Source organism: Lemur catta, chromosome 25 (genome assembly GCF_020740605.2).
Source record: "Lemur catta isolate mLemCat1 chromosome 25, mLemCat1.pri, whole genome shotgun sequence".
NCBI lineage: Eukaryota > Metazoa > Chordata > Mammalia > Primates > Lemuridae > Lemur > Lemur catta.
Genome location: NC_059152.1, coordinates 2,846,436 through 2,857,276, shown reverse-complemented (window position 1 = coordinate 2,857,276; position 10,841 = coordinate 2,846,436). Strand labels below are relative to the sequence as shown.

Below are 10,841 nucleotides of genomic sequence, written 5' to 3'. Positions count from 1 at the left end.
GCAAAGAGATGTGGCTATATCGTGAGTACTTTTATTTGTTGTTACTGCATTTCGATTTCTAGGATCCTCCTCTCGCCAGGATAGCCTCACCCTTTCCTCCCTCCTCTGCAAAGGAGCCAAAGCATCTTCTCAGGTAATCATCCCGTACTGCTGTTTTTTGCTTTCTGGGAAGCCCTACAAGTGCGTCTATCCTGGCCAGTGGTTCTTCAACTTGAGCAGTATCAGAAGCTCCTGGAAGGCGTGTCAAAAGAGATTGCTGGCCTCGCCCCAGAGTCTCAGTTCAGTCGGGCTGGGGTGTGGGACAAGTTCCCAGACGAGTGTCACCCACCTCGGCTCACTACTGAGAACCACTGACATGGGGAAAGGATGAGCAATTTGGTTACCCGAAACCTCTCCCAGAGTTCCTTGGCCCCTTGTCTTTTTTCCCTTAGGGCGTTTATCTTGTCTCCAAAGTCCTTTCTTTTAACCACTGCCTGTGCCGTCTTCTTGTGGTAATCCCTGTGCATTCAGAGGACGGAGATATTCTCTGGTTTTCCCCATTTATTTTTTATTTGTATATATCCATGGGGTACAAGTGCAATTTTGTTACATTAATAGTTGACATATTGCATTGTGGTGAAGTCAGAGCCTTCGTTGCAAACGTCACTGAAGCAATACACATTGTACCCACCAGGCGACCTCTCACCATCCAGAAGTATTTTCTCAATAGAGGGTTGGAGTCCGAAGGGTTTGAGGAGGCCCCCAGCACCCCTGAGCGTAGGAGCCGGGGTGATTTGTCCTTCCCTATCGCTGCATCACAGTCTGCTAAAGAGCCAGCTCGAAGGGAAACACACAGATGCCCAGACTATTTGTTAAAGGAAATGACACATTTTCCTCTTCCCAACATCTGGTAATTCCTGAAAGACAGTCAAGCCCTGATAATGCTGTTGACTCACTGCAAGCCTCTGTCTTCTTCCCGAGGGAGGAGGGGGTGCAGCAGGGAGGACAGACTCTATTTTCGGTGTCAGCCCAAGGGGACGCCCTGAGGAGGGGGCGAAGGGTCACCCGCATCGCAGTGCTGTTCTGTGCGCCAGGAACGCTGGCTTCCTTCCTGTCCGGCCCTGGGCAACAGTCTCTTTCGTAAGTCTCACGTCTTCCACGGGGAGCTGAACAGATTTCAAAAGGTCGTCATGGGCTGGAGTGGCCGGACACCAGGGCAGGTGGACTGATTAAACGGGGAGAGGAGATTTGGCAGGACACGGGGGGCTGAGGTTGCAGCAAAAGTGAGACAGCTGTGTCAGGTTGAGTGGCTGTCACACTGCACAGTGGTGGCACAAAGGGACTTAGTAGCATCTGGCTGCTCCTTGGCTGGGGAATATTTTTTCGGTTCCAAGGCATCCCCTAGACGGGGCTCAACGTAGAGACGGAATAGGAGAGGAGTGAGCAGGGTGCCTGGTTTATTAACCCAGAGGCCTTGCCCAGGGGTGAGAGGTAGGGCCCTGACACCCACCTGGGGCTGCAAGCAGTGGATGTCGCCGGACTGACACCCCCGTGCAGCATCTAGACCAGTGGAGCAAAGCTAGGTCTGAGAGAAGGAAGTCTTGTTCTCATTAAACTAACAGAGGGCCTCCGGCACTGGGGAGGGCTGGGGAGGGCTGGGGAGGGCACTTCTGCCTTCGGCGCTAAGGGCATTTGTTGTGCCAGGCCTTTGTTTTGTTCCAGCCGGGGCACTCTGGTGAAGGCATCCTGGGAATTCGGCCTGCAAACAGAAAGGGCATTTCCTTGTGTGGGTTTCCTGTTTAGGTCTGCGTAGAAACCCAAAGGATTGCTTGGCCTCATAAATCCTCGAGACATCGCTGGTGTAGATGCTCTGGCTGGATGCCATGGGAAAATTGCACGAAAATAGGAGAAGGGAGGGAAGCACATTCACTCTCAGGACTTGGGTGGGTTTCAGGCTCCCCGTTTTCAGATCTGTAAACAGAGGGGGTTGAGCTGGAGGAGATGATCACTCAGGTCCCCTCCAGCTTGACATTCTCAGGCTCCAGTCCCCTCCCAAGGGTCACCAGGAGCTCGTCCCGGGCAGCTCAGTGACGGGTCTGCAGGGCAGCTCACCAGACAGAAGCTCCAAGAGAGCTGCGACTGGAAAATTAGGAAGTCGCCCTAGGATATCTTTTAGGCTCCTTATTAGCAAGAAGAGACTGTTGGACTCTGGTATTTCCCAGACTTTCCTAAACACTTAGCATGTTCCAAAATGACAGCCACTGGGCTCAGGAGCATCGCGGAGTCTTGCGGCTGGGCTTTGGGACAAAGCCGGTTTGCAGAGTCGCTGGTGAATAAGGTGTTTGTTGGGAGACATCACCCATTTCAGGCCTCTTTTTGTCCTTCCTGTTTCCCTCAATGTCTGCACGTGCCGAATCCCAGGTCGGCATTCAGACTTGCGGGTATAAGGGAACAAGCCGTCTTTTCCTACGTGCGCTGTGGCTGAATTCGCAGATCATGTGGCGGACTCCACTTGGAGACTGACCAGGCTTTAGGTGGGCTGGGAAGGTGACGGGGCACGAACAGGATTTCTTGCAGAAGTTTCCCGCCTCAACCCTTGCTTTGTGCATAGAAGGCTGCAGACTCAGGTGATGGAAATGGGTAAAAAGCAAGGGAGGCGAGGCCCAGCCAAGACCCGCCCACTGGGAGCATCTACTTAGTGTGCTGCTGCTGGGGCCGTCACTGCTGGCACTTGCTACCATGCTGACCCTTCGCTGCCACACTGATAGACACTCAGCTCCGGCACAGCCACTGCAAGTGACGTTGGCCTTCCCACAGGCTCCTCTGGGGCCACTGATCCACTGAGCCCAGGTGATGCGCTGGTTTCCCGGCTGCTGGAGCAAAGTGGGGAACCCTCTGCCCTCCTTGTCTCTTACAGTAGGAAGTGGAGTCCTGCCTCCGCTCTTTGTCGGGGTCCCCCAAAGGGAAAGGATGGCCGGAATGACCGATCGTCATAGCCGGGATCCTGTAAAGGGGCTGCTGGGACCTCGGAGAGGCAGGGCCAAGGCCAACCGTGCTCAGACGCGAGCTCCCCTCCCCAGCCTCTATAGCTTGGTTTTCTTTCCACCTGGATTCCTGAGATGGAAATGGTCTCACCAGACTTCTTGATCGGTTAGTTGAAAATCTGCTCCTCGGAAGAGCTGACGTCTCTTAATAAAAATCACACTACAGAATAACAGAAGAATTACCAGCCAGTTGCGGTGGCTCACACCTGTAATCCTAGCACTCTGGGAGGCCGAGGCGGGAGGATCGTTCAAGGTCAGGAGTTCAAGATCAGCCTGAGCAGGAGCCAGACCCTGTCTCTACTAAAAATAGAAAAATTAGCCAGGCACACTGGCACGTGCCTATAGACCCAGCTATTTGGGAGGCTGAGGCAGGAGGATTGCTTGAGCCGAGGAGTTTGAGGTTGCAATGGAAAATTCCAGAGATAAACAATTCATAAGTTTTAAATTGTGTACCATTCTGAGTAGCATGATGAAATCTCACATTGTCCCACTCTGTCCCTTCTGGGACATGAATCCTCCCTTTGTGTCCAAGCATAGTCACTTAGTAGCCATTTCAGTTATCATATTTTAAAAAATAGTATATTCAGGGTTTGGTGCCAACCACAATTTAAGGCAACCACTAGGGGTCTTGGAACGTATCCCCCTCAGATGGGGGGGGACTACTGTATATTCATAGGGAAGGGGTTTCCAAGCTCGGTAATTAGATGCTTCAGCTGGACAGGGACCAGGAATATGCCTCCCAGAAATGCAAACAAGAAAACAGACTAAGTTCGTTTCTTTGGGCAGAATGCATTCTTGCACATTTGACCCTGGGACATGCTAGAAAGAGATCGGAGCTCTAGGAATGTGAGAAAGTACTTCACCTTAGACAGCGTAGCTATGTGCAGGTCGTCAGTCGCCTGAAACTGAATCCCAACTAGAGATGAATCTCACTGACATGGACAAAGTTTAGCGATCAGAATACAAGAATGTCTGGGTCATGAAAACTGAAGAAATGATTAAGCAGTCAAGGGAACTCTTGGAATTGGAGGTCTATCCATTCCTAGGAAGGACAAGCCACATGGTGCCTATTCTGCAATCCCAGCATTTTTCCAAAGAAACCTTTGAAGGAAAAAGGTCACAAAAGGGTAAACTGAGGGATTAGAGTGAAGACAGTGTGGGATGGTGGAGGAGATATTCCACTTTCTCTTTACTGTAGAGGCTGTTTGGAACAGGTGGTAGGTAAAGTTGATTGGAATTTCTAGTATCCGATGTAGGGACAGTGTCATTTCACCTTTGGCTACATCCCCAAGTGACTGGACAGTGAACAGCGAGCATAAAGTCTCAAGAAAGAGCCTGATACGGCAAAACTGCCATAGGCCAGGGACGACTGAGACAGGGACAGGGCTGGAGCTCTGTGCAACACCAGATCTCAGGCCTGGGCCCAGGAGATGATGCTGGACACAGAGTGAACATCTTCGTTGTCAGTTGCGTTAAAAGCTGGTGTCTGTAACCAGGCAGTTGTGTTTCATCATAGCTCTACACGCTTTGCTAGCCGTACGTCTTTGGAGAAACTACCTAACCTCACCTTTCTGTGCCTGAATTTTATCATTTGTAAACGAGCAATAAGACTATGACCTGCTTCATAGGGTATTCATGAGCATTAAATAGTAAATGAATTAATTCACGTAAAGTGCCTGGAACAGTGCCTGGCACATCGTAATTGCAACCAAGTAATTGCTCGAGGAGCATTAGGCTTCGACATTATCGTAGGTGGTTGGCATGTGGCAGAACAAGGGTAACAAGCCGGGCGCGGTGGCTCACGCCTGTAATCCCAGCCCTCTGGGAGGCTGAGGCGGGTGGATCGCTCGAGGTCAGGAGTTCGAGACCAGCCTGAGCGAGACCCCGTCTCTACTAAAAATAGAAAGGAATTATCTGGACAACTAAAAATATATATAGAAAAAAAAAAATTAGCCGGGCATGGTGGCGCATGCCTGTAGTCCCAGCTACTAGGGAGGCTGAGGCAGTAGGATCGCTTAAGCCCAGGAGTTTGAGGTTGCTGTGAGCTAGGCAGACGCCATGGCACTCACTCTAGCCTGGGCAACAAAGTGACACTCTGTCTCAAAAAAAAAAAAAAAAAAAAAAAAGAACAAGGGTAACAAGGCTTGTGTGGGACATCCAGGTAAAATTTCATTTAGATTAAGTTCAGAAAATGCCATCATCATTACTTTACTCTGACTGAAGTTCATTGAGTGTCTCTGCGGGGGAAATAATTAACTTACATCTATCATGTTAACAGATTGCTAGTGTTAAAATCTTATTAGCGGCAAATGCTTTGTTTCCTAGAAGCCATCGCTAAGCAGCAGAGCGACGTGGCTGAAATGTAGCCATCCTGGGTCTTGGCTGTAAAAGATCCTTGACAATGAAGTCCTCGGAAATAGGGGGCAGGGTACCATGAAATCTTGTAGTGTTTCTCATGCTGAGGTCTGTCAGCCACCAGCATTTGGGGACAACTTGAGCATTTTAAAATTTATGTTTTTGTAGAATAAAACTTAGTTCTTTAAGTCAGTTGTTTCTCAAACTGGGATCTGTGGCGGCATTTTTCCTTTATGAGATGTTAGTGTGCTACTGAAATATGAGGAATATTGTATCACAGAAAGCACATGGGCTTTGATGTAGGACAGATCCATGTTCAAATTCTGTCTCTATTACTTACTTGCCAGAAGACCTTGGACAAATTACCTGTCCTCACTGAGCCTCACTTTTGCCATCTGTAAAATGGTGACAATAACTACCCACCATCTAGTTATGAAGAGAACATGTAAATCATTTAACACATAGTAGAGGCTCAGCTCCCATCATTTTGCTCATTTTTCTTATCTTCTAAAGAAAGAGGAGAGGGGTTATTCTGCCTTCTTGAAAGAAAGTAAAGAGAAACTCAACTGAGATATTCAACAGGTTTGTGCTGGAGACTAGGTGATTCAGACAGCGACAATGTGTTAGGCTGAATAATGCTACTCTCCCGCAAAGACATCCACGTCCTAATCCCTAGAACCTGCCAGTATTACCTTAGATGGCAAAAAGACTTTGTGGATGTGATTGAGTTACAGATCTTGAGATGGAGCGATCATTCTGGATTATGGGGGGGGGCGGGGCCCTAAAGAAGAGGGAGGCAGAGGGAGATGTGACAGCAGAAGAAGAGAAGGCAACGTGACCAGGGAATCAGAGACTGAATGATGGGGCCACAAGCCAAGGAATGCTAGCAGCCACTAGGAGCTGCAAGAAGAGACAAAGAACAGATTGTCCCCTAGACCCTGGGGAGGGAGTGCAGCCCTGCAAACACCTTGATTTCAGCTCAGAGAAACTGATTTCAGACTTCGAGCCTCCAGAATCCTGAGCGAATGTCTTTGCTTTAGGCCACCAAGTTTGTGTAATTTATTGTAGCGGCCGTAGGAGACAAATGCAGAGGGTTGGTCGTGTCTTCGTGAAAAATAGCATTGAGATGGGATGGAAGCGATTGTGTGTTCAGTGGCAGAAACTGAAGAGCTTCCGAGCAAACATTTTGATTCTGTTGTCTCGTCTTTGATCACAAGGCCAACAGGTGTGCAGAAGAGGAAATCCTTTCTAATAATGTAGGATTTTCACACTGTGGATTGAGACCTGTAGTGGGCTGTGACCAGTGTTTTTTAAAAAAAGCAAACTAGAATTGAATACAAAGCCTGACACTCTACGCTGTTGTCGTGGTAAACTGAGGGCTCCCCCACGCCTTCCTCCGGGCAGCCATTGCACACCTTCCTCCTTGCACCCTCCTTCCTGCTCCTGCCACTCTCGGTTGGGTGCCCCTTATATGCTCCCATGGCACCTCGTGCTTTTATGATTACGGTCCTTCTCACCTCGTGGCTCACTACTGCTTCACTCACAAGGATGCTCTGGTCCCTTTTACTCTGTGCCAGACACCACCCTGGTGCTCACCCTTCCTGCGTGCTAACGTGTCCCCAATACAGTGATGAGCTGTGGTTTTAAGTTTTAGAATTATTCTTTCAAACAAATTCAAACGATGACTGGGGGAAGGTCCTCTGGTCTGGCCCTGTTAGCTGTAGGACAGGACGTTGCTCTATGGGAACAAGCCTGCCCGGCGTGGGTTTTCTAGAAGCATGGCTACAGAGATCTTCCATTTGGGCTTTCAAATTTTGGTGGTCCCTCAGTAGAGCCGGACACGTTTTCTCTCCTCTCCAGACCTCTCTCCAGCCATGGCATCCTGACCCAGCTAGAGGGGGACCCACGTGACCGAAGAAGCCATGCAAGGAGCCTTTGTGAACGCTGGAGGCGGTCCTAATTGTGGGACCAGCTGGGGACACTAGCCTAAAATAAGTTTCAGTCGTACAGGACTTTTTAAAAGAAAAGGATACTTTCCCTTCCCAACTTCGGCTCCTCGGCTAACTTATTGTAACATCACCGTGCCCTTAAAACATCAAACATAAGAGCCAAATTATATTCAGCCGTGTCTTAGGCAGCGACCACATATGTATAATATAGACGATGATATCACTGCCGGCTCGATATAATTACAGCCTTGCTCAGAAACCCTGTCTTTCTTTCTAGGCATTGAAAGTACAGGACAGACATTATCTTGCTGCTTTTCCCAACACTTTTGCCAGGTAGGTGGGGAGCAGGTATCATTACTGTCTTTATCTCACATGTGTACAGACAGCTCTCCTGGGAATGATTTGCCCAGAGCCCCGCAGGCAATAAGAGCAACTGGAAAGATAATGGACTAGAGTCATAATTAAAAAAACAGAACTTCCTGCTGAGGCTACTTCAGGTCACAATACTGGGATATTTCTAATTTCAGGCATTCTGGGAGCCAGGAGGCACCACGGGTCAGTTATTCCCCTTCATTTGTGGGTGTACAGGAGCGAATGGGACAGCAGATCACTTAATTAAAGCAACACAACCGTTGGCACTTTCTGAGTGATTAGCATCTATGGGGAACTTGAGCGTACATTTCCTTTCCAAGATGGCAGTGGTGTCACCAAGCACAGCTCCATAAAGTAGGGCCAGCAGCAAAATCTGGAATATCAATATGATTCTACAGCAATCGTGTGCTGTTAGGGGCAATTCTTCTACAGTGATGAAAACGTTTAGAGTTGTAGAGGCCTGAGTTCGAGTACCAGCGCTGACCCCAACTGGCTGAGTGATTTTGAGCAAGTCTCAATCTCTCTGGGTCTCATTTTTCTTCTGTGCAAAATGGGCACAATATTTACCTCCCCTGATAGTTCTGAGGGTAAAGGAGATCATAAATGTAAAGTGTTTTATAGACAGTAAAATGCTAGTGAAAACCAAGGTATGATAAAGATTGGACCACGAAAATTAAAGGCCCTAATACAGGTTATGCTTTCTTTCAACGGGGCCTATTTCCAATGAATCATCTGTGCAAAGAACATGCCTTTAAATCTGTAGATTATTATCTCCCTGGAAAATCTGGGAAAAAGAAGACGAAGAGAGGAGAAAGGAGGCCTGGGGCTACAGGTATATCAAAATGTAAAGAATGTGACAATTATGAGCTCTGTGTCTACCTGGTGAAAATCAAGCATTAAATATACATACACTACAGGGGCAGGAAGCTTGGAAAGTAAAGCTTTCCTGTGCCTTCTGGAATGTGGGCCCTTGGTCCGGGCTCTACAAGGTAAAGAATTCCATAGGAAGTATTTGTTTAATTGATTGGAGCTAAAACTTAGTTGTGGTTAGGCCAGATTCCGTTGAGTAATGTCATTGCTTCTTCAACCGAGATACGTGCATGCTTTAACCCAAGCGCAAACTCGTAAGATTTGAACTCCTAACCTTTAAAACACAAGGCAGCTCCTTTGGCCACCAGGCGTCCCGGTTCTTGTTTACCAGGACTAAGAGTTCTCATCAGACAGAGCCCTATTTATTCCGTGATCCTAGCAGAATAACACTGCGACACTCAAAGGGATGTCCACTTTAAAATAGCGTCTGCGGCCCCAAAAGGATTCTGGAGCTCTGAATCAGCCCCTGACCTCATGGCAAAGTTTCCAGGCTTGCAGAGTGAAATGGAATCAGATTGGAATGTACGGGCTTCTATTTTTCTGTAATGACACGTTGCGAGGAGAAGGAGGGCAATTTTCTTGGACATTCCTCTAAAACCAGTGCACTTGCAGTGGTTGTTTTTGGTTTGCAAAACTATCCCAAGCAGACCCAGGGCCCGCTGCTGTCCCTGGGTGCCGGGACTCCGGGCCACAGAGGCCGTTTGTCCAGAGACTGAAATTCAAATCAGTAATCATTCCTCTCACGTGGGGCGTGTTCGCCTCTTCTCCAAGCAGTGAGAAAGTGGACGTCAGTACCTCATTCCTTCTCTGAAGTCATTTAATGATCACATAAGAAAAACGATTCTCTCAAAATACAATCTTAGACTTTGGCTCCACCTACAAGTTGAAAGAATTTTGTTAAGGAAAGAAAGGGGAAAAAAAAAAAAAAAACCTCAAGAAATATGTCTGTTCCTCACATCTGACTGTGAAAAATCCGTATACTATGACCTGAAAAGGAAAAATAAACATAGTCCATGAAATTCTGTGGCAAAAAAGGAATGAAAATGTTCTTTTTAAAAAAGAAAAAAAAAACCTAAACTGTCTTCTCTGCAGGTTTAAAGGAAGCCTTTGCCAAAATCTGCTTTCTGGAAACTTTCCTCTAGACCTGGCTCCTGCCATCGGGCTTGGCTGCAGGGAAAGGCCTGGAAGACTGTGGGTTGGAATGTGTGAGTGTTAAAATCAGACATTGTCCCTTTGTCTTTACAACAACAACAAGCCTTTGGTTTTGGCTACATATGAGCCGGGTTTCCGGTGCTGCCTTGTTTTTCCTTTCACTGCGGGTCAGGACTATTGAGGGGCTCTTGATACCTTCAGGTTGTTTTCTTTTTGACCACCCCTCTCCCCTTTCCTGCAGTGCCCCGGAGAAGCGAGTAGGCACTATTTCCATGCTGAAATGAAGAAATGACTGAGCGAGTATGAAATGACTCGTGGAAGGCCACACAGCAAGTTGGAAGAAGATTCTGGATTAGAAACCTGAAATTTCCATGTCCTCCCCGGGTCTGTAAACCTGGTCTACTAAGCTAAGGTTTTCTAAGTCACTGGGGGCCCAAAGATGCATGCTGACCCCCAGGTAGAAGCTGTGACTTCAAACTGGGAGCCAGCGCTATGCAGAGTGACAAGATGTGGAATACTTTAATAAAATAAGCATCACCTTCTTGGGCAGAGTTATAACTTAAAATTGTCTTACCATGCATTATTTTAATTTATAGCATATTATATATAATTCAGATAGGACAAGGGTAATAGCCTAATCCTAGCTATGAAAAGATTTGCTAAACAAACAGCAAATATAAAATATATTATAGCAACTATGTCCCATGCCATATATCCTATGTCACTTATATAAGAACAAGAATGAGGAAATAACAGAGTCCATGATTATAGTATCATGGGGAGCTATGTTTGCAGGAAGCACCCACTGAACCTGGACGTCATTCTCTCTTTAACAAAAACCAGGTAGTCTGTTTAACCCCCCATACTACACAGCAGCAGTTGCAACTAAAAAAATCTGTTTCCTGGAAAAGGGCACGTGCTGAAGGCATTATTGTGGGCTCTTAGAGTGAAGCAGACCTCTATGTTTCAGTGGTATGTAGAAGCATTCAGGAGGAAGTTGGGAATGTGCATAGCCAGAGCCAGAGAGCATGTCAGAGGCTACTACAGGAGCAACGGTGGACTGAGACCCTGAGAACTCTCTGCAATTAGTATGAGCACACCTGGTTTTATTGTGCTTTAT

General features: G+C 47.4%; 1 long non-coding RNA gene across 1 annotated transcript; it reads left to right on the top strand.

The window, feature by feature from the left end:
- The first annotated feature begins 950 nt into the window (after positions 1-950).
- Positions 951-10,222, top strand: LOC123627544. The gene is made up of 3 exons (XR_006731332.1): positions 951-1,119; positions 9,662-9,774; positions 9,963-10,222. It is a non-coding gene; the product is annotated as an uncharacterized LOC123627544 (long non-coding RNA).
- The last annotated feature ends 619 nt before the right edge of the window (positions 10,223-10,841 follow it).